The 20394-nt window shown below is 45.1% G+C and overlaps 1 protein-coding gene across 2 annotated transcripts in view; it reads right to left on the bottom strand.

The window, feature by feature from the left end:
* Positions 1 to 2994: 2994 nt before the first annotated feature.
* The window catches only part of tsnare1 (T-SNARE Domain Containing 1), a 188419-nt gene continuing 171019 nt past the window's right edge, over positions 2995 to 20394 (bottom strand). For both annotated transcript variants that reach the window (XM_090193776.1, XM_036943565.2), the window contains exon 12: positions 2995 to 5241. The gene's annotated coding sequence lies outside the window, so the exon portion shown is untranslated. The remainder of the gene's footprint in view (positions 5242 to 20394) is intronic.

The following is a 20394-nucleotide window of genomic DNA, read 5'->3' as shown; positions in this document are numbered from 1 at the left end:
GCGTCCAACATTGTAATAGCTCCTCAGTTGGTCAAGATGGTCAACCCCGCCAATGTTCTTGTTGTAATCCATTACAAGCTCTGGAACAGATATACATTCCTACCACTTTTAAAAACAACTCCAAAACCACATAACACTGTCAATTTAGGCCCAGGCTGTGTGGTACAAGGGTGAATGGTGGGACTTGGGGCAGACACACTCCATGGAAACGTAGGCTCCCCTGTTGGGTATGCTCTCCCTTCCTCCTCTTCCTTCTCTCCTGAGTGGTGCAGCAGTCTAAGGCACTGCCTCTCAGTGCTAGAGGAATCACTACAGTCCCTGGTTAGATTCCAGGCTGTATCACAACCCGCCGTCATTGGGAGTCCAATAGGGCGGCGCACAATTGGCCCAGCGTCGTCTGGGTCAGGTTTTTGCTGGGGTATGCTGTCATTGTAAATAAGAATTTGTTCTCCCTCCTCCTCTTCTTCACCCTCTTCCTCTCCATGTTCCTCTACCTCCAATCTCCTCTCGCTCCACTCCTCCCTCCTTGTTCCACATCTCTATCCTCCAATCATCTCTAACTCCTTTTCCTCCCTGCCTTCTGCTGCTGAGCCCTGACTCTCCACATCACTTCCCTCACTTTCCCTGACCTAGAGGAACAGAGGAATAGAGGGAGAGGAGAGGAGCAACACATAGGATACAATTGTGGTCAGGAAAATAATATATTTTTTATTTTATTTTTTTCTCTCTCTCTCTGTCCTCCAATCAACTCTTGTTTTCTTTCCTGACAGACTAACTACAGAGTTCACAAATGTTAGCTGATTAGTTATGAAGCTGGGACAGTTTCCAAATGAATTGCATCGGTAGAAACAGGATAAAAAAAAGTGACTTGTTAGCTGGCTATGTAAACAAATATCCAACTCCTCATATGCGCTTCACTGTGCAGGTATCTACTACAGTAACACGACAGGTAAGCTGTGATATAATAGGAAAATGAGGCAATGTATAGCCTATGAATATCTGCACCTAGCAAACATGACAAACCATAATGTAAACGCAACAGATAAAATCAAATTACTTTAACCTTCATTTTGTTGGCTAGTTAGCTGGTGGTCTGTATGCTAGTCAAAGTGAGAGCTGAGGTTGACGCTTCATGAGCGCAGCCCTAATTTACTGTTACACACAACCTTTCTTGCCTGACAGACTAACTATTTAGCTAGCTATAGCAAAAATCATGACATGATTTGCTAATCTGAGAGCTATTCCCCAGCATCAAACATCGATAACACTAAACATATATCTGCTGTTTACTTATTTAATTCACCTCGACATTATCGCTTTTCAATATGCAAGGACATGTCCAAATCCGTATCATTAACCAACATAGATACAGCCTCTTTCACAATGAAAAGTCACGTCTGCGCTGTCATTTTGAGTAAAGAAAAAAGTCAAATGACAGCATACCCTATTTTTGGTTTAAACAGCAATGCGAATACGACAACAGGTTGTTAGGAAGTTCATTTTGTGATATTGACACAGATATTATTCTTAGAAAAACAAGGCCGTTCGCGACCGCTATAGTAATTTAAGGAAAGGAGGTCGACATCCGGTATTGGTTCTAAAGGGTTAAATAGAGGGAAATGACTTGACTCCAAACCCACGTCTCAAACCGCACTAAAGGTCATTACAAATAGCCCTAAAATCGAATGACTTGAGAAACAGAGAGAACAGAAACAGATAGTACAGACACAGAAAACGTTTTACGTGAATGTAATCTATTTAAAACTCTGTGCTGTATTGTCCTAATGGTCGGTTGGTTCTGTAGCTCTCTGGTCTGGCATCAGGACAAGCTAATCATGTCTGAGTGCAGCGGACGGAGCAGAGCCTTGCATGATTAAGATTCATGAGGTTGGAACAGCGGGAGCAAATTATCAGAGCAAATCTTCGAGGGTTCAAAAAACCATACATCCCTGAGTGTCTGGAGAGGGAGAATAAAACCTATTCTTTCTCTTCTTTATTCCTCTCATCAAGGATGTCTTACAGGATGAGACCCTGAATTTCTGACTACGGCTTTAAAGTACTGACGTAACATCTGTCCTTGCTCAAGAAGAGGGTTTGTAAAATGACGCAATCCTAGAAGCTGGCAATGGAGTTACATGACACGCCAGATCTCTCTTTGGAGGTTGCGTTGGATTTGTATTGTAAGGCATATTATAGACAGAGCTTTGATAAAATCAACGCAAGTAAAGGTATTGTGCTTGGAAAAGCATTGTGTGGCTGGATCTGGGGTCCCTAACAGGCAGGCAAATAGGTACTTCAGTGGAACATATTATTCCATGTTTAATAATGGGCACTTGTTGTAGTGGGTCATTGTTCGGTGGATAAAATAGTTCACTTTTCCTCATTACTCCTTGTCAGTTGTCTGCAAACTCAAACAATGGAGGATCCTTCCCCTAGGTGTATCACCGGAGAAAATACCTTTATTGAGACTCTTGTGCTCTCAAGTATAGTACATTAAAAGAAGGGCTCTTTACTTTAGAGGCATATGTACCGGAGAGAAGCCTTTTCCATATAGAAGTGAAGCATTTCACTTCAACAGCACTTCAAACCACGTCCTCACAGCCTTTCCCTAATGCAAAACACTATTAACATTCCAGCCGACGTTGACCAAAAAAGTGATAACTGCTCTCCTAAAAATTGAAATTCCCATCAGCACACATTCTCCATGGTATTTATCAGCTTGTCCATGTTCTATTTACAGAGAGGGGTGCTCTATCTGAGTCAACCATTATGAATACCTGACCCCATCTTTTGGGTTAAGCTTGTCCATCGATCTGGGGACAATAATGCCCCAATAAAGGAACACACGGTTTAGATTTATGTACCAAAGTTACCATGTTTAAAAGGAAATATTGAACCACATAATGTAGGTCTCATAACCATTGCTCATTAAGTACAGTAGACAAAACACAACAGTACTGCTATTTTGAACACGTAAAACATTCTCACACCATATTCACTTCTGATATTTAGGAGATTTTATTTATCAAAAAGACAATGAAAGTAAATGTTTCAATGACAAAATAAAGAGCTGAGGAGTAATATACTGTGCCACAAATTCCTTTCTGAATATCTACGTTCTCATAAAATATGATTCCCATTGTGAATAACCATATTCTGCGACGCTGAGAACATTTACAAGCACTGAAGGAATATATTCCAGCAATAAAGCAGAAAAACCTTCACAGGTATCCACAGCTATCACTTATCTTCTCATCGCCCACACCACAATTCAAGAAACTTTAAGCTTTACATAAAATAACAATTTTCTCAGGGATATGAGAAGCTAACTTACATCACCTTACATGTATGCATAGATTTGAATCGTGATGCCAGACATTGAGGATAGGTTCCAGAGGAGGCTGCTGAGGGACGGCTCATAATAATGGCTGGAACGGAGTATGGAATGGCATCATATGGAAACCATGTTTTTGATGGTTTTTAATTATTTATTTATTTTTAATTTTACCCCTTTTTCTCCCCAATTTCGTGGTATCCAATTGTTGTAGTAGCTTGTCTCATTGCTACAACTCCAGTACGGGCTCGGGAGAGACGAAGGCTGAATGTCATGCGTCCTCCGATACACAACCCAACCAGCCGTACTGCTTCTTAACACAGCGCATCCAACCCGGAAGCCAGCTGCACCAATGGCTACACCGTGCACCTGGCAACCTTGGCTAGCGCGCACTGCGCCCGGCCTGCCACAGGAGTCGCTGGTGCGCGATGAGGCAAGGAGATCCCTACCGACCAATCCCTCCCTAACCCGGACAACGCTAGGCCAATTGTGCGTCGCCCCACGGACCTCCCGGTCGGTTACGACAGAGCCTGGGCGCGAACCCAGGGACTCTGATGGCACAGCTGGCGCTGCAGTACAGCGCCCTTAACCACTGCGCCACCCGGGAGGCTGTTTTTGATGTTTTTAATACCATTCCAACATTCCCGCTCCAGCCATTGCCACGAGTCCTTAGTTAAAGTGCCACCAACATCCTGTGATTGGTTCAGAAAAACAATTTGGTGATTTTGGTTCATTTTGTTCCTTTTCTCAGCAAGGTACAAATTAAAAAACAAAATAAAAAAGCTTGGTACAATGATTCAGCAAGACTAACAGAAAATAACAATAATAAAACACTTCAGATTTGTGTATGCATGCGATGAGTTAAGAGCTAAAGCCCACTGATGCCGGGGGATTGTGAGGGAAGAGTGATAAAGAAGGATGTATGACGTTGGAAGCAGAAAAGGCTAGGAGCTGACAGTGAAGCTGCACACTGAAGAGTCTTACCCATCTTTTCAGAGAACTCAGTAATAGCACACACATACAGCCCAGAGGAGAAATCAGAGAGATGATAATCACCCCTCTGAGAGATTAATTAAGTCTATTTATTACTATCTCTAAATAAGCCTTCCTGGAAAATATGTAACAGGATGAGACATTTGGAGGGAATGGAGGGAAAGTGGTTGACTCTACTGCCAATTGATTGGCCAGAGGGTGAGTGCTTCAGGCGATCAACAAACATGTAATTTATGTCACATGTTCCACTCTTTACACTCAGATCATGGCAGATAGAGATGTTTGTGTGCAAGTGTGCCTGTGTTTGCATAGCAAGAGTAAAATGATAGTAAAATAGGACTATGAAAAAAGCTGTGAATCATATTTTAAAGTACTGTTGGTTTTTTTCATACCATTTGATACATTTTTGTCTAATGATCATTTATAAGTACTACACAACATTTTAATATCATACTTCATAGATACAGTAGCATCAGATAAATATGATCCAGTGTTTAAAAAACAAAAACAAGTTAACAAACACAGAGGAAAACAGGGTAAAGTAAGTGGATACATCAACAGCTCTGGGTGACACCACACCTGAAGCTTCTCTTCCATGATTGGCTGGTTGGCTGCCACAGTTAGGTACAGTATAAATGAGCCACAGTAGACTAGTATGCCATTCACTTGAAGATGGTAATAGAAGTACCAGCTATTCCCCCCCACACACACACACACCCCACACACACACACACACACATATACCTGCGCACACCAAATATCTAACTATATAACCAAGGAGGGACAGCCATGACGAAGTAGAGGTGTTGGTGTGGGGCAGGCCCCTCCTGCTCTGAGACAGCTGGTACAGGTCAGGGATCAGGTGGTCAGGTGGGGCAGAAGCAGCGAGGTCACAGCATTATGACAGCGGCTACCTGGGAAACACAAGCACACCAGACAAAATGCATCAATCATTAACCAGCTCTATATAGGCAAGCCATCGATAGGATGACAACCGCTAATGTAGGCTACTCACAAAGCTAAGCTTTCTAAACCAAGTCTAAACCAATACCACAGGTGTAATATTCATGTACATATACCTTTACATCCACTACTAACCGCCGCCTTGGGCTTATATTATTTTCCCTTTTTTTAATAAAAATAATAATAATTAATTGGTGAGGAACCAATTTGTACTTTTTATTCTGGAAGTGCCACAAGATTGAGGGGAGTAATTTATGATTGGTGGTCAGTGTATGAGTTTTAATTAAGTCTGGGCCAGAGTTCAACCAACTGGAGATCCAACTGGTTCATTAATCAGCAGCCCCCTGTGACGGGCATATAGTAGAACTACAAAAGACCACAGTGCATCACTTTTGTCTCAAATTATACTCAGGAGTTGTCCAACAGGAAACTCCTAAGTTAATTACAGCTTGTAGCTAAGATGATCTAAGGGTTATGCAGTACACAATACGTTGGGCTGAAGAGAATACACAGAATGGTGCTTTAGATATTTGTTATGTGTCTAACTATACAACTTCGAAGATGATTTCAGGGTTATACTGTATGTTGTGCTGAGAAAATACCATGTATTGTGCCGTCTGTGCTGTATTGAACTTACACTACCGTTCAAAAGTTTAGGGTCACTTAGAAATGTCCTTGTTTTTGAAAGAAAAGCTATTTTTTTTGTTCATTAAAATAACATAAAATTGCTCAGAAATACAGTGTAGACATTGTTAATGTTGTAAATGACTATTCTAGCTGGAAACTGCAGATTTTTAATGGAATATCTACATAGTACTGAGGCCCATTATCAGCAACCATCACTCTTGTGTTCCAATGGCACGTTGTGCTAGCAGTGAAGACGCGACTCCGGGATGCTGGCCTTCTAGGCAGAGTTTCTCTGTCCAGTGTCTGTGTTCTTTTGCCCATCTTAATCTTTATTTTTATTGGCCAGTCTGAGATATGTATTTTTTTTTTGCAACTCTGCCTAGAAGGCCAGCATCCCGGAGTCACCTCTTCACTGTTGACATTGAGACTGGTGTTTTGCGGGTACTATTTAATGAAGCTTCCAGTTGAGGACTTGTGAGCCATCTGTTTCTCAAACTAGATACTCTAATGTACTTGTCCTCTTGCTCAGTTGTGCACTGGGGCCTCCCACTCCTCTTTCTATTGTGGTTAGACACAGTTTTCGGTGTTCTGTGAAGGGAGTAGTACACAGAGTTGTACGAGATCTTCAGTTTCTTGGCAATTTCTCGCTTGGAATAGCCTTCATTTCTCAGAACAAGAATAGACTGACGAGTTTCAGAAGAAAGTTATTTGTTTCTGGCCATTTTGAGCCTGTAATAGAACCCACAAATGCTGATGCTCCAGATACTCAACTAGTCTAAAGAAGGCCAGTTTTATTGCTTCTTTAATCAGTACAACAGTTTTCAGCTGTGCTAACATAATTACAAAAGGGTTTTCTAATGATCAATTAGCCTTTTAAAATGATAAACTTAGATTAGCTAACACAACGTGCCACTGGAACACAGGAGTGATGGTTGCTGATAATGGACCTTTGTACGCCTATGTAGATTCAATTTGATGTTATTTTAATGGACCAAAAATGTGCTTTTCTTTCAAAAACAAGGACATTTCAAAGTGACCCCAAACTTTTGAACGGTAGTGTATGTTATGTTGAACTATTCAATCGTTATCGTTCCATGTCATAATTGAAGTTGTAAATTAATAGACATTCGGGGTGAGTGACATAGAACTATTGCTGAGATCGGCTTTGTATTGCACCCACAGGGCAAACAACACCCACAGAGCAAACAATGGCTACTTCCTCCAACTAACTCTGCCTCACACCTGACACTATGGAGTCCATTCTTCCAAGCTGTCTGTCACTCAGCCCCTCTTTCTCCACTTCTCCTCTCATCTTCAGTGAGTCCATCACTACCTTTCCAAATACGTCCATTGGAGGGGTCTGGCGGTCATGTCAGAGAGGGCTAATCACTAAAGCAGATCTCTCTCCAGCAATCTCTCTCCTCACTCTTTTTTTCTCTTCTCTCTATCTACTGCTACTCAGGACCTGACCAGCCAATCTCTGATTAAAACTCACACCACCTTATTTCAAAGAGAGAGGGAAAGAGGGAGGGAGAAAGAGAGGGGGGGGAGAAAGAAAGAGCGAGAGAGAAAGAGAGAGAGAGAGAGAGAGAGAGAGAGAGAGAGAGAGAAGATGGATTGAGAGAGGCCACAGCCTCTGAAATGGGGGCAGAGTTCCTGATGGCCATTGGCTTCGACTGCCCAGAGCCAGGCATGCCTGTTTGGGTAAGAGTCTAGAAGAGAAAAGTCCCATACAACTGAAGTTGGAAAAAAAAAACAATACACCACTGTGGTGTTATATTTTTCATTCAACTCTCATTCACATAGGTCTGTCTAAATCAGACACTCTCTTTTTTGTCAAGATCCTAGTGTAAGAGAGGTAAGCAAGGGCAACCAACCAGCAATAACCAGGCAATAACCAGCTTTACATTATTCCAAGTTCTTGCGACACACAAAGCTAGGAAATTGAAAATGTAAAACTCAGACCTGCTTGTATATCATTATACTCTTGGGTAAAGTATTTATTTTTAGGGCAATATTGGTAGAAATGTTACAAATATGGAGGTTCAGGACCAGTGGAAGCTCCTTGAAGGAGGAATGGGAGCTCAGTGAATTTCATTTTTTAAAATTGTGAAACATTAAAAAAGTTATCATTTTGAGATATGTCTATACTAATTATATTCACGTCACCAAATAATTGAAGAAAAAATACTGTTATGCAATGAAGGTCTACAATAGGCTCAACAGCACTCTCTGGGGTAGCACCATGGTGTAGCCGGAGGACATATCGTTTCCATCCTCCTCTGGGTATATTGACTTCAATATAAAACCTAGGAAGCCCCCTTTCATAGACTTACAAAGTAATTATTACAACTCCTGGAGGACGTTCTCCAACCTATCAGAACTCTTGCAACATGAACTGACATGTTATCTACCCAATCAAAGAATCAGATAATTAATATTGTAGTTAAAGCATAAGCTACAGCTAGCTGACACTGCAGTGCATACAATGTGGTGAGTAGTTGAACAGTTTTGACCAAATACATTTCTTAAAAAATTAAGGAGAAGCAAGAGAAAGAGAGAGAGAGAGAGAGCTAAGCTATATTTTGTTGTATTCTTTTCACTTTCACTTACTTTGCTAGTGAATGCAGCTAGCTAGTTTAGCATACTCAAACACCCGGCTCAAACAGAGAGGGAACAGGGAGGGATGCTATGTTAGCTAGCTGGCTATGTCTGTCCAACAATGGAACTCTGGAAGTCAAGGTAAGCTTTTGGTTGTATTAATTTAATGCCACCAGGGCCCGCCGGTTTAATTGCTAAACTACTTTCTGTACACTGTACTGCGTGATTGTACCGGGTTTACTAACGCGTTAGTTCTCTCTATGTTGACTTGGATGATAGCTAATATGACGTCAATATGTCGTGGGGGGGTATGAAGGAATATGATGCAAACCATTAACTTGATAGAACCCACAATCTATCTGCACCCCACCCTACCATCCCTACCTACCCTGATTGGAGTAAACTAACAGACAGCAATACTTCTACTACTACTGCTCACATGTACGATACATGTAGTTAAATAATTAAACATTAAATATTCTTAATTTCCTCTTTCTGCAAGCGCTGGATTTTCAACCAACCGACCATTCATTCTGATCTTAGAGAGGGAGGGGGGAGAGGAGGAAAGAGTATGAAGTTTGACAGGGGGATGAAGATGACTACGCTGCAGACCTCTGTCTATGAAAAGACCCCAGGCTTCCGTCAGATTGGTGATTTTATACCCATCTGAACGATGTCCTGATCCAGACAGGTTGGAATGATGCCAGGAAGGAGGGGGAAGAGAAGAGAGAGAGGCACAGATGAACAGATGGAATTAGAGAACAAAACGTTTTGGGGAGAAATAGGGGACTAAAAATGAGGAGAATTGTTGAAAAAATGGGGAATTCGGTGGATAAAATGAATGGGACAGAGTAGAGGACAAGCAAAGACAAAGAGAGCGAGTAATCGAGAATGAGAGATTGAGTAAAAGAGAGTGAACGAGAGAGAAACAGAAAGAGAGAGAGAGAGACCAAGAGAGAAAACGGAAGGAAGAGAAAAGGAGAGAGCGTGAGGTAGAGAGTAACGGTAGGGAGATATGGTACTTTGAAGAGATCAGAGGGCATGAGGCTACCCCGTCTCCCTGGCACACACACAGAGAGGGAGAGAGAGCTCTGCCAGTATCACCCACTTCAAAGCTCTGTCTTTGTGCCACCACAACGAGACCCCCTTCTCCTCCGGAAGAGTCTGGGAGACACACACGTGCATATATGCACGCACACACACACACACAGACAGACAGACAGACAGACAGACAGAGCTTAATCTTCTGCACTGTACCTTTTGTAAAGCAAGGGGGCGCTAGAAAGCTGTTTGAGCATAACTCCACCTCGTCATTGAAAGACGTGGGCGGAAAGGAGGGAGGAAAGGAGGGAGGTTAGGAGGAAGGGAATGAAAGCCAATAAATACAGACAGTCCCCAAGATGAATGCTGGAGTGACAAGCTGAGGGAAATAGTATTGCAGCAGTTTAGACATCTGGTAACGTGCCTCGGTAGATCCATGTACAATATACAAACAATATAAAAACTCCAGACAGGATGTCTAATGAGAGAAAGGAAGGAGATAAACTGAATTAAAAAAAGATATTGATGAAAGTGTCAAGGTACTGTATAATAACATAGACTAGACAGACAACAGACCAGTGGAGGCTGTTGTCACATTAAATCACGTTTGATACCTTAATCCATTCCAGCCATTACAATGATCCAGTTTCCCTTCACTTGCCTGCACCGAAAAAGACATGTCAAATCTCCTTTGTACTGAGTGAGATGGTGGAGGTGTTTACTATTGCCCAGCCAGAGTGAAGGAAGATTTAGAAGTCAAACTGAAATCCAGGGTGGATGGGATTAATGTGAGCAGCTGGGGAGGGGTTGTGTTTTGAAGGACCCTGTTCTGTCCGTCACGGCCCATTTCCAGCAGAGCCAGTGTCCAGATGCATGGAGCTGATAGGCCATATCAATCACAACCCAAACTGGCTCCACGGCACAGCTATCACAGCAATCGATTGTCAGTCACAGGCTGGATGAATGGCATAGACTCTGAGTCAACAGGTTGACCGGGTGGTGTGTGTGTGATGGTGGGGGGAAAGAGAGAAGAGGAGAAGCAGAAATTTCACATGACAGCCTAGTTTGACCACTCACATTCAAGTATCTATATTACTAAATCTCTCTATCTTAACACATTTGATGGCTACACCGTTGTGTACAACAGTATATCCAGTCTGAACATAGCTCACCCATTGTACTGCATATCAGACCTACAGTCTGTCCACTCAAATACACTGGTGAACACAATGACATAGTGGATAGATTTATGCTGCCTCTTTAACCCTCCATGTGAGGTCCCTCAATACCTAAGCTGCTACCCACCATCCATCCTTCCCTCTATCCCTCGATTGACTCTCTCCAAAATGGCATCTGTCTGTGTGGGGAGCTCTGTGTGATCAGGCTGGTGTAATGACAGCCTAAGCCGTCCGCTGGAAGGTCTCACACATTAAGGAGCTGGCCAATCAGCTTTAGGTAATCTCAGCTCTACTTCCTGGAGAACGCTGGCTGTGCGGAGCAGGCTTGGAGAGAGACAGGCGGTTTCGGCAGCTGGGGATATGTGTGTGTGTGTGAGTGCGTTTATGTGGAGGGTCTATATGTTTATGTGTGTGGGGTGTATAATTCTGAATTGATAATATTTACATTAAATGGAGAGTAATAAGAACATGTAGTTGTGTTAATCATTTTGACCATAGCTACTTGTTTATGAAATGTGTTACTGCTAGTCTCAGATCACCTGTGTCACATAGTGTTATGTTGTCTCACGGAAAGAGAAACGTCAGTGACAGTCCCATACCCACAGAGTCACAGTAATCCCCTGCAGCAAAGTTGTGAGTAAGCTGACGGCATGGAAAAAGATAAACAAGGATTGTCATTTTTCACCCCGTAATGGAAAATTGCGCAGCACTTTCTCTCCACAGCATTTATCTCTAATAGAGTTTTAAAAATCCATACACTCTAATTTACCACAATCATTTCTACATACAAAATATACTTTCTAAATCTGCACTTTGTTTTCTTTCTTCCAATTTAGTTAGCTATTTCATTCTTACTTTAGGGAAGATATCAAAAGCAGAAATAGTTTGAGCAAGAAGGCCTGAATCCACAATATCAAAACAATCTGAATTGGCTATTTTTCTCAAACCACAAACCAATACTTTTATTTAAATCGACTCCTATCGTTTAACAAAATAGTCATTTTCTCAATAATAAAAAACTGCAGTCTCCCAAACATCTGAAGTTAACAAAAAATAAAGTGACAGTCAGACTGAAACATTCTGAAAGCAAAAAGAAAACTTTTTCTTCCCTTCCCTCGTAGAGCAGAGGATAGATTGCGGACGTCAGTGACGAATGTCTTGCATTAACTTTGTTGTTTATTTCCCCCCGTAAGCAGTGAAATAACCCTATTAAATCAAGTAGTCACTCGACCATTAATCTCAATGCAGCTGACTAGTCCCTCAAAGCTAAATGGGGTTTAGAATTTGCATGAGGCGAGTTTACCCACAAAGCCTTGCCTAAGAGGATTGCAGTTCAGACAGAGAGCTTATTGTCACACTTGTTCATAGACACGGATTAACGGTAGTAGACCACAAAAGGACTGCACTAACTTCATGGCAAGTCGCACAAGTTCCCCCTCACTGCATTGCTAGTGAAGAGATCTCTCTTTCAGGGGCAAAAATACAGCAAATTACAATGCAGCAGTTACTTCTGTGACATCTATCAATTAATAGCTACTCTGTACTCTTCATTTCACATGAGTACTTACTGCACGGTTATTTGCCTTTTTGACTTCAGTTTCAATATCAGGTGTTTATAGATGCCAGGAAGGCCTGAAAATACAGCATTTTGGGTAACTCAGATTGTTCTGGCATTTCTCACATAGAAAATTCATTGGGAGGAACGTTGTTGAATATGCTTTTATAAGAATATTTTGAAGATAAATACACAACGCAGAGACAGAGGACGAGAAGTCAATAGAGTAGTAACGATCAATGTAATAGGGAATTATCAATGGAAGTAGTTGGTTTTCAGTTCAACATCTGTTAGGAATGTCAGGCCTGAACTTATAGCTAGTGTGGCACGTTCTCATTGGTCCAACCTGAAATAGGATACTTGTTATTTGGGCATTGGCTCAGTTTTATTGCAAGTAATTCTAATTGGTCAACCACAGGCTAGGGCTGGGTTATAAACTACATCCTGTTCCTTACTTCTGTGGAGAGAATCAGAAGAGAGTCTCAGGAGAGCATCACTGAGGACAGGGGAGAATGACCATCTACTTCCAATCATGATTTGTCCTTTTTGAATAAACCTATTTTCCTCCCCCTGATTTGCTTTGGGGTATGTATTATTGAAGAGTAACATCAACAGCTAACACTTTTTACATTTGTATCACAAACCATTTTGGAGAAAATCATGACGAAAGTGGCCATTTTAGGCCCTTTTTAGCCCTACACATACCTCTTGTCAGCAGCCTGATCACTACAAATAGACTTCGATTTAAAGTGGTTGAAAAGGTCGTGAGAATGTCGATATATGCCTTCTTCAGCACTCACAAAAAAAAATGTAAAAGCCAATTTGGATGCTCGGAGCCGGAGAGCACAGCTTAGACCACTGCAACACCCCAGTTCACAATGCTCTAGCAAGCCGTGGGAATAGTTGACGGAAACACCAAGTGACCACCCCAAACCATAGCCCTAACCTTAATCACTCGGAATGAATGACTAAACTGTTCATCTTTCAGCTGTTTCTGTTTTAACCCTGTAACGACACAGAATTAACCCTGTAACCACGCAGAATGAATGTGTCAAAAGACATTCCTCCATAATAAGTCAGATCCCGAATGGAAAATGTGAGATCTTGTTGCTGGCCCTGTCGAAGCTCACATAACAGGTCCCTGGTGTGACGACCTGAAACTGAATGGTCAAACTCCTCCTTGAAGAGGGCGTGGAAACGTGATTCAGAGGACAGATCAGAGCTTTGAGCGGCCCGCAGGGCTGTGACCAAATCCATAGCCTTGCCTGTGAGTAGAGAGATGACGAAGTCCACCCTGTCTTTGTCAGCGGTGAAGTCAGCAGGGTGATGGTCTACATACAGGTTACATTGCATGAGAAATCCTTGACATTTCCCTGGGGAGCCGTCATTTATTAGGCATAGATTTTGGGGGAGATGAACAAGAGGAGGCTGTGGCACCTGATATCGGTGAAGCAGGAATGGTCTGGTGAAGGAGGTCGCGGACTTCATCGATTCGTTCCTCCTGTCTGGCTAGATGTAGCTGCAGCTGTTGTTTTTGGTGAAGTGTTCTGTAATGAACACGATGGGAGACAGAGCTGGTTTCAAGCGGAGGGCGCAGCAGGTGTTTATTGTAAAGGACCACAGGAGGAGGCAGGTAGCTGGGTCCAGGGGCAGGCAGAAGGTCATACACAGGGGATCAAAAAAGGCAACAGTACAGGAAGTGAAAAGGCTAGTAACATTGTCCGGGAGAGCAGGCAATAGGTTGATAACAGGAAATCCAATAGGCTAAGGTACAGGCAGGGAATAGGTAAAAGGCATCATTAGTGAGGCAGGCCAAAACTATCATACACTGGAGGAATACATTACAGTAAACACAGCACTCCAAATAAAAGTGTGTCACAAAACAAACAATACCTCACAATAATGGAGGTGCAAAGAACTGAACTAAATAGTGTGTGATAATGACATACAGGTGTGTGAACAGGTGATCAGAATTCAGGGGATTGGGATCTGGAGAGTGAGCTGCGTTCAGGGGATCTACTGTGTTTGTGAGCGTGAGATGGAACATGGGCTAGAAAGTGAGCTGCATTCAGGGGATCTACGTGTTTGAGAGTGTGAGTTGGAAGCAGACGTTACAACATGCTCCTTAGCAATCTACACACAATACCCCATAATGACAAAGTGAAAACAGGTTTATAGAATTGTTTGCAAATGTACATACAAAAAATGAAATACCTTATTTACATGAGCATTCATGTTGCTATCAGATTAGAAATTGAGCTCAGGTGCATCCTGTTTATGTCACGCCCTGACCGTAGAGATCTTTTTATTCTCTATATTTGGTTGGTCAGGGTGTGACTCGGGTGGGAAACTCTATGTTCTGTGTTTCTATGTTTTGGCCGGGTACGGTTCTCAATCAGGGACAGCTGTCTATCATTGTCTCTGATTGGGAATCATACTTAGGCAGCCTTTTGCCCTTTTGTATTTGGTGGGTAGTTGTCTATGCTAGTGGCCTGCATAGCCCTAGTAAGCTTCACGTTAGTTTTTGTTGTTTCTTGTTTTGTTGGCAACATTTATAATAAAGAAAAATGTACGCTCACAACGCTGCACCTTGGTCCGTTCATTTCCACGATGACAGCGATCGTAACAGAACTACCCACCACCAAAGAAGGACCAAGCAGCGTGGACAGGACGAGTGGATGTGGGAGGAGATCCTGGACGGTAAACGACCCTGGACGCAGGCTGGAGAATATCGCCGTCCAAAGGAGGAAATAGAGGCAGAAATGGAGGAGCGGCGACGATATGAGGAGGCAAGTCATCGATGGAAGCCCGAGAAGCCACTCCCAAATTTTTTTTGGGGGGGTGGCACACGGGGAGGTTGGCGGATCTAACTCCCCGTGGTCAAGGCAAGGAGCGCGGTACTGGTCAGGCACCGTGTTATGCGGTAAAGCGCACGGTGTCTCCAGTGCGCGTACACAGCCCGGTGTGCTCGGAGCCAGCTCTCCGCAAGTGCCACGCTAGAATGGGCATCCAGCCAGGGCAAATTGTGCCAGCCCAGCGCTCTTGGTCTCCGGTGCGCCATTTCCTGCGCCGGCTCTGCGCACTGTGTCTCCGGTGCGCTGGGACAGCTCAGTGTGTCCTGTGCCTGCGCTCCGCACCTGCCGGGCTAAAGTGGGCATTCAGCCACGAGGAGCGGTGCAAGTTCTAAGCACCAGATCTCCAGTGTTCCCCCACAGCCCGGTTCATCCTGTGCCTCCTCCAAGGACCAGATCTCCAGTGCTCCCCCACAGCCCGGTTCATCCTGTGCCTCCTCCAAGGACCAGATCTCCAGTGTTCCCCCACAGCCCGGTTCATCCTGTGCCTCCTCCAAGGACCAGATCGCCAGTGTTCCCCCACAGCCCGGTTCATCCTGTGCCTCCTCCAAGGACCAGATCTCCAGTGTTCCCCCACAGCCCGGTTCATCCTGTGCCTCCTCCAAGGACCAGATCTCCAGTGCTCCCCCACAGCCCGGTTCATCCTGTGCCTCCTCCAAGGACCAGATCTCCAGTGTTCCCCCACAGCCCGGTTCAACCTGTGCCTCCTCCAAGGACCAGATCTCCAGTGTTCCCCCACAGCCCGGTTCAACCTGTGCCTCCTCCAAGGACCAGATCTCCAGTGTTCCCCCACAGCCCGGTTCAACCTGTGCCTCCTCCAAGGACCAGATCTCCAGTGTTCCCCCACAGCCCGGTTCAACCTGTGCCTCCTCCAAGGACCAGATCTCCAGTGCTCCCCCACAGCCCGGTTCATCCTGTGCCTCCTCCAAGGACCAGATCTCCAGTGTTCCCCCACAGCCCGGTTCAACATGTGCCTCCTCCAAGGACCAGATCTCCAGTGTTCCCCCACAGCCCGGTTCATCCTGTGCCTCCTCCAAGGACCAGATCTCCAGTGTTCCCCCACAGCCCGGTTCAACATGTGCCTCCTCCAAGGACCAGATCTCCAGTGTTCCCCCACAGCCCGGTTCAACCTGTGCCTCCTCCAAGGACCAGATCTCCAGTGCTCCCCCACAGCCCGGTTCATCCTGTGCCTCCTCCAAGGACCAGATCTCCAGTGTTCCCCCACAGCCCGGTTCAACATGTGCCTCCTCCAAGGACCAGATCTCCAGTGCTCCCCCACAGCCCGGTTCATCCTGTGCCTCCTCCAAGGACCAGATCTCCAGTGCTCCCCCACAGCCCGGTTCGACCTGTGCCTGCGCTCTGGAGATGCCGGGCTAAAGTGGGCATTCAGCCTGGAAGAGCTCACTGCCCTTCTTGGCTTCCATGGAAACCCCCACGAGAACCTTTCCCCAATAGAATCTTTCCCCCACGGGAACCACACCTGTTGGCATTCTCACAAACACACAAATTCTCACAAACAATCACAACTTTTCTCGCAGCTCTGGTATATAAAGCTTTTTTGAGGCCTTGCTCACAATTCATTCTGTGGCAGCACAATGACCAAACTATGTACTGTATGTGAGACTCTTGATCATATCTTTGATAATGACACTGGTGTGGTGGAGAGAGTCTTTGTTAAACTTTGGCCTTGGTCTCGACTACTCATCTCCGCCTTGTCCGTGTGTCTCCGCCACTCATCTCAGCCTTGTCCATGCGTGTCTCCACCTTGTCCGTGTGTCTCGACTACTCATCTCAGCCTTGTCCGTGTGTCTCGGCCACTCGTCTCCGCCTTGTCCATGCGTGTCTCGGCCACTCATTTCAGCCTTGTCCATGCGTGTCTCCGCCTTGTCCGTGTGTCTCGGCCACTCATCTCAGCCTTGTCCGTGTGTCTCCGCCACTCATCTCAGCCTTGTCCATGCGTGTCTCCACCTTGTCCGTGTGTCTCGACTACTCATCTCAGCCTTGTCCGTGTGTCTCGGCCACTCGTCTCCGCCTTGGCAAAATGTAAGTGTTCTCATCGAACAACAACACAATTCGGAGCATATACCACCCGGTTTCAAGTCAATTTGCTGATTTTTTACTAGGCTGACATGCAGTAATGTTAAACAATGGTGTAATAGTCTATAGTTTTTTTGACATATTGTGTTAATTGTGATAGGCTCACGATTTACCATTACAGCGTACCCCTACAATTTATTTTGCTGGGCTGTAGTACCGGACTGTACCGGCTTACTTTCACCCCTGAGTATAAAGGTTTAAAGCAATATGACAATTATACTTTTTTTTAAATTCAAGGGTACTTTTGAGATTGAATAAATTAACGTGAAATGTTTATTTCAGAATCTATACATAGTCCATATTTTAGAGTACAGGTGGTATGTATAATTCTAAAAAGGGCCTAAAATTGCCACTTAAATCATAATTTTCTATTTACAAAAGTAAAAAGCATATCAATCTTCCTTCCTCCCAATGAAGTTTCTATGTGGGAATTGCCAGAATAGAGATACCAAAAATATTTCCGGGACTTCCTGGCATAGACTTGCCTGCATTACGTGTAAGTGTCACAAACGCCTGGAGTGGTGGGTGCAGAGTCAAATGCAGAGAGCAGAGGATACTGGGGAAACCGACTTTACTAGGATTCCCAAAACCAATGCCCAAAACAACGGGCGAAAAATCAACAGAAAATAGCCCAACCCAACACAGGGCACAAACGGGCAGGAACACAACACGCACAACCGGACTAACAGAAAAACAATCCTGCTCAAAAATAGGTGGGCCTAACAGGCTTAAATAGACATAAATCAAGAAACAAAATAAGAGACAGGTGCAACCAATAAGACCAAACAAATAGAAAAGAAAAAGGGGATCGGTGGCGGCTAGTAGACCGGCGAGCGCCACCCGAACAGGTAGGGGAGCCAACCCCCTCCCCCCCCCCCCCCTCCCGCAGCGCGCCGCCACAGGCCTCGAGGGCAACCCGGGGGGCGAGGTGCATGGCGATCCAGGTGGAGGAGGTGGAAGTCCCTCAGTAGTGATGGGTCCAAAATGTCCCCCACCGGTACCCAGCACCTCTCCTCCGGACCGTACCCCTCCCAGTCCACGAGGTACTGCAGGCCCCTCACCCGGCATCTAGAGTCCAGAATAGAACATACGGCATGACGAGGTACTCATAATGGCCAGATGTGGTAATAAAAGCGGTCTTACACTCATCTCACTCCCGGATACAATTATACGCACTCCTAAGGTCCAGTTTTGTGAAAAAACGCGCCCCGTGAAATGATTCCACCGCCGTGGCGATGAGAGGTAGTGGGTAACTAAAACCCACTGTGATGGAATTTAGACCTCTATAAATCAATGCACGGACGCAGACCTCCCTCCTTTTTCTTCCCAAAAAAAGAAGCTTGAGGAGACGGGTAACATGGAGGGCCGGTGGGAGTCGTGACAGTAAGAAATGTTTTTCTGGTAAAAGGTTTTGATCAAAAACTGTTTCATTGGTCATCTTTCCTGTCTGAGGGTGTCATTAAGTAATGTTTTTCCACCTGTCTGAACATAAGGGTTCTCTATTAATGGTAATATTCAAATGACGTAATAACTCCCCACTTCAGAGTACTTATACCATTATGAGTGGTAAGACCTTTCATTAATGGTAATATTCAAATGACGTAATAACTCCCCACTTCAGAGTACCTATACCATTCTGAGTGGTAAGACCTTTCATTAATGGTAATATACAAATGACGTAATAACTCCCCACTTCAGAATACTTATACCATTCTGAGTGGTAATGTCACACCCTGACCATAGTTTACTTTGTATATTTCTATGTTTTGGTTGGTCAGGGTGTGAGCTGAGTGGGCATTCTATGTTACATGTCTAGTTTGTCTAGTTCTATGTTTGGCCTGATATGGTTCTCAATCAGAGGCAGGTGTTCGTCATTGTCTCTGATTGGGAACCATATTTAGGTAGCCTGTTTGGTGTTGGGTTTTGTGGGTGATTATCCTTAGTGTCTTGATGTCCTTGGTCTGTGTGTATGTGCACCACTATTAGCCTGTTTGGTGTTGGGTTTTGTGGGTGATTGTCCTTAGTGTCTTGATGTCCTTGTTCTGTGTGTATGTGCACCAGTATTAGGCTGTTTCGGTTTTCGTTATGTTTATTGTTTTGTGGTTTTTGTATTGGATTCGTGTTTTACGTTTGTTTATTAAACATGGATCGCAATAGACACGCTGCATTTTGGTCCGACTCTCCTTCTCACCTAGAAAACGCGGACAGAATCACCCACCCCAACTGGACCAAGCGGCGTGTCAACAGGCAGCAGCAGCAGGAGAAGGAACAGAGGCAGGAGCAGCAGCAGCAGTGGGAGAGGCTGCATTACTTGGACTAAACTTATTGGGAGGAGATAGACAGGTGGGCGGTCGACCCAGGGAGAGTGCCGGAGCCCGCCTGGGATTCGATGGAGCAGTGCGCGGAAGGTTATCGGAGAATGGAGTTGGCAAAGCAAGCACGGCGGCGCGGACGGAAGCCCGAGAGTCAGCCCCAAAAATGTATTGGGGGGGGGCTAACAGGGAGTATGGCTACGCCAGGTAGGAGACCTGCGCAAACTCCCTGTGCTTACCGGGGGGCTAGAGAGACCGGACAGGGCTAGATTGAGCGTCGAGCCTAATGCCATGAAGCCGGCTCTACGCATCTGGTCCCCAGTGCGTCTCCTTGGGCCGGCTTACATGGCACCAGCCTTGCGCTCGGTGTCTCCGGTTCGCCTGCATAGCCCAGTGCGGGTTATTCCACCTCGCCACACTGGCAGGGCGACCGTGAGCTTTCAACCAGGTAAGGTTGGGCAGGCTCGGTGCACAAGAGCTCCAGTGCGCCTGCACGGTCCGGTCTTTCCAGTACCACCTCCACACCCCAGCCCTCCGGTAGCAGCTCCCCGCACCAGGCTTCCTGTGCGTGTCCTCGGCCCAGTACCACCAGTGCCAGCACCACGCATCAGGCCTACAGTGCGCCTCGCCTGTCCAGCGCTGCCAGAGCCTTCCTCCTCTCCAGCGCTGTCGGAGTCTCCCGCTTGTCTAGCGCTGTTAGAGCCTTCCTCCTCTACAGCGCTGCCGGAGTCTCCCGCCTGTTCAGAACTGCCAGTCTGCAAGGAGCTGTCAGTCTGCAAGGAGCTGTCAGTCTGCAAGGAGCTGTCAGTCTGCAAGGAGCTGCCAGTCTGCATAGACCTGC

Source organism: Oncorhynchus mykiss, chromosome 2 (assembly GCF_057628025.1).
Source record: "Oncorhynchus mykiss isolate SJ-2025 chromosome 2, ASM5762802v1, whole genome shotgun sequence".
Taxonomy (NCBI): Eukaryota; Metazoa; Chordata; class Actinopteri; order Salmoniformes; family Salmonidae; genus Oncorhynchus; species Oncorhynchus mykiss.
This window is presented reverse-complemented; position numbering and strand designations above follow the sequence as displayed.